Source organism: Chrysochloris asiatica, unplaced genomic scaffold (assembly GCF_000296735.1).
Source record: "Chrysochloris asiatica unplaced genomic scaffold, ChrAsi1.0 scaffold00109, whole genome shotgun sequence".
NCBI lineage: Eukaryota > Metazoa > Chordata > Mammalia > Afrosoricida > Chrysochloridae > Chrysochloris > Chrysochloris asiatica.
Window position 1 is genome coordinate 7,556,636 of NW_006408627.1, and position 4,359 is coordinate 7,560,994.

The window sequence follows — 4,359 nt, forward strand, 5'->3', positions numbered from 1 at the left end:
TCCTGAGATCTAATTTGGGTAGATAGGTTGAGTATGCATTTACCATGTGTTTCAGAGATTGTCTTACCTTTCCTGAAGCTAAGTTACTTGCATTCTTGCATTTATCAATATAGTTATAGAAATAAAAATTTCTTACCCCAAAGAATCCCTAAAAAAAAAAAATGCTATTATCTTGAGTCTGTTAACTAGGATTGCAGAGTTTGTTAAAGTAATATAAAAATGTAGACTTACCCTCAGTTGATTCAAAATAAAATAGAGTAGCTGAAATAAGAAAAATCATTGTTTAATGCTTCCAGTGGGCTTATTTTTAAACTTACTTTTGACTCATGTGCTGCATGTATAAGTTAAAATATTTTATGTATGAAGAATTAATTCCACTTTGCTGCTTAGTGTTACATTTACATTATGTATGTGTTAGATTTAAAAATTACTCAGTGTCCAGATTTAGATGTTTCTTAATTCACAGAAAATATTTTCTTGTAACTGCCTTGTAAAGCTTTGCTATGTTTCTAAATTAATTGAGCTAGTAAGTTTTTCCAAGTTAATTGGGTTAGTCATTTTATAATTAACTGGTTCATCGTATCTAAAGTGTTACACAAATATTTTTATAGAATTTATAGATGAACAAGGCAGAATATATTTACCGCTATATAATCATTAGGTGTCAGGACCTATAATAAAGGAAATAACCCGTCAAGATGTGGTTTTCAATATTTTATCTATATTAGCGTGCTTAATAAAAGAAAACTTGCTTCTTAGAATTACTAGCATTTCTAAAAGTTTATTTGCCATAAAGATTCATATTAATTACTATTTTAAGCACCCTCCATGACTCTCCTTTTCAATTCTCCTCTCTCTGAAAACACTTTCTTTGTGGACTCCAAACATTGCAAAGACTTCTCAGGAAGATTACTATACTTAGATACATTATTACACTTATGCTTGCTGGGTAAGAAAAAAAATATTGGGGATCACTTTTATGAAAGAAAACTTAATTTTCTACAATTGCAATTGTGGCACCATTAAAAAGTTTGAATTGATATGTGGTGCTGGAGGATAAGCACTGGACTGCCGACCACAAGGTTGGGGTTCAAAACCACCAGCCTCTCCTTGGCAACCTTATGTTGTTGATAAGTGCTGTTGAGTTGGTTCTTGACTCAGTGAATCCTGTATAGAGTTTCTGACCTTGCAGTTCAAAGCGACATTGTGATCTGGGACTTACCCTACAGTGCCACACCAGGACTTAGGGTCACTATGAGTCAGAACTAACTCGACGGCACTTAACAGCTACAAACATATACATGAATTCTTGTGACAGAGTCAGTCTACTGCATGCAATTATTACTGAGTAACTCCTGTCAAAAGTAAAATTTATGCAATTCTTTTATATCATGGCTATAACCTTAAATTTGACTGAAAACCTGAAGCATAGATTACATTCCAATAGGATGCATTTTCTTCCATTAATGATAGATGTAGGCATTACATTTTAGAGGTTAAATGATGTTTAGAAGTCATCAATTTTCATCGTTTAAATATCCTAGAGGAAAGTAAGGCTCAAAGCAACTCAGCTCCACAGTAATAGAGCTATGGGGCAGACCTGGAGCTTGCATCACAGATGGTTTGAATTGAAATACATGCAGCTTGTTTTTTTTCCTGGTCACTTGTTTTTCTAACCTACACAAAATCAAGGAACATTCCATTTCTTAGTCCAATTTCCATGGCTATGCAAAATTTATACATTAAATGACTTCAAGCAGAGGAATGGAAGCAGGAAACAATAGGGAGGAAATGGGATAAGTGGTGTTGCATTGTGGAAACTGCAGTCAGTGAGAGGAAACGTGTGTGAATTGTCTAATGTAAAACGAATCTGCTCTGTAAACCTTTGATCAAATTCACAATTAAAAAAAATGACTTCAAACAACTTATCAACAATGAATTATCCCCCAAACTGTTAACCTTTGGCATCAATTTTTTCTTCAGTTATAGCCAAAATATGCTCAATTTCATATGTAGAATTCCTTTAAATACTTTCTTGAGTGAGGCATAAGCATAATTACCTGATTTGGATTATAAGGAAATGGAAAAGGAATTGGAATCTACAAAAAAAAAAAAAAAAAAAAGTAAATTCTGACTCTTTTTTCATCCATGCACACAAAAATCCCAAACGTGTTAACCACCATTGCTGTCAAGTCTAGCAACCCACAGGATTTCCCGCGTTGTAAATCTATCCAGTATTTATTGAGCAATGATGCTGTATCAGGCACTGATCTCTGTATACTATCAGGAGCCCTGGTGTGGCGCTGTAGGATAAACCCTGGACTGCTAGCCGACGCGGTTCAAACCCACTGCCCCATGGAAACTCTATGTTGTTGTTACGTGCCGTGGAGTCGGTTCACAGCCACCCTGTACAGGGTTTCCGAGGCTGTAAATCTTGACGGGAGCAGAAAACCTCATCTTTCTCCCGTGAAACAGCTGGTAGTTTCAAACTGCTGACCTCGAGGTTCGCAGCCCGATTTGTAACCACTACGCTACCAAAGCTCCTTTCGGAAACGCTATAGACGGCAGCTATGAGTCGGAACCGACTCAACAGCACTTAACAACAGCAATATCAGGTACTGGTCTAGAAGCTGGAGGGAGTGATGAAGAAGACACTGCTGTCAGAGAGCTCACCTAGTTAGTGAAGCTCGGATTCTACTGGATTGTAGATCTTTTTTTTTCTTTCAGGCAAGTGCTAATTTGCCTTAATTATTCAAACCTAAGTTTTAGAAATCTATTTTGTGTATCAGTGTTGATCAAACAAAAAACCCCTCACTGCCATAGAGTCGATCTCAACTCAGTTACCCCTGATGTTTCTTGCAAATATTCCAGCTTCTCTACAGTATTTCATTTTCCTGCTTTTCAATACTACTCTGCCATCTGGTGGTAGGAAGAGCTTATTTCAACTATTAATGATTCTTTTAAACATGATCTCTCAATTCAAATCGGGCTCAAGGTGTAGCGCTGTAGAATCACCACTGGACTGCGAACCACACAAGGTAAGCAGTTCAAACACACCAGCTGCTCCTACGAAACCCTATACAGGGTCGCTATGAGTCAGAATGGACTCGATGGTTCTCAACAATAACAAATTCAAATGATAACTAAAGACTTCCAAAATTTGCATCAACTTAAAACAAATCTTACTCAATTTCAGCCTAAAAATAAAAAAAGCAAAAGAGAGGGAACAATGCATTGACTCCCCTTGCTAGATTTAAGGTAATTACCAATTATAAATTCAACTACTTAGACATTTAGCAGCTGCGCTACAATAAGGACACCTTTAAACGGAAAGCAATGCTTCATTAAGGACTGTTCATTAAGGACAATTTCCAAAAACCTACTTACGAGAGAAAAACAGTCTGAAATTAAATACAAGCAAAGGGAAGGTGTTTATTACATGTAGATATAAAAACAAAATTATGTAAAACCATGTTTATATTTTTAAAGTGTGTGGCACTGTAGGATAAGCACTGGAGAGCTAACTACAATGTCGGCAGTTCAAACCCACCAACCATTCCTCAGAAACCCTGTACATGGTCACTGAGTCAGAACTGACTCCACTCCACTTAAGAACAAGAAGATGCTAATTTACGATGTGTTGTGAGTTTTTCAAAATTTTATTATTTCAGTACTGTCCAGATTTAACATGACTCCAACCTACATTATATTAATCAGTAGTTAAAATGGTCATGTCCTTTTCTTGTCTGTGTTCACATGCTTGCAGTCCACTGGTCCTGGAATGCCCACCTCATTTCTCAGCCATACCACCACTTCTGTGAAGTGTTCTTGGATTCACAGATCAAGTCTACTGGGTATCTATAAGCACTTGTCAAATTATCTTCATTTATGAATATCTCTTCCTCAGCGGATTGGTGAATTTGTCTCATACATTTCTACATTCTTAGCACTCAATCTAGATACCCATTAGCTATTAACAGAATGAATGTTATCTGGCTCCACTAACAGAAATGTTAGCTATAGAATAAAGGTAATTCTGTTATGTCATTAATATTGTTCTGGACTTTGCTGATGAACCATCATATATTGTTGTTGCTGTTAGGTGCCATCGAGTCAGTATAGCCTCATAGTGACCCTGTGTACAACAAAATATTATTAGGAGAGTTTAAGAAGGTTTAACATAAGCTAAATAATTATATTATTTGAACTTAGAAAAAAATTATAGAGAGCCGTGGGGGTGGGGTGAGGGAGTTGGGAGGGTAAGAACCACACATTAGAGAAGAGAAAACAGCAAGGTGATTTAGTAAAAGCAAAAGAAGGAATGGTGGTTGTGGTTGTATGGTGTCAAGTCGGTTCTGA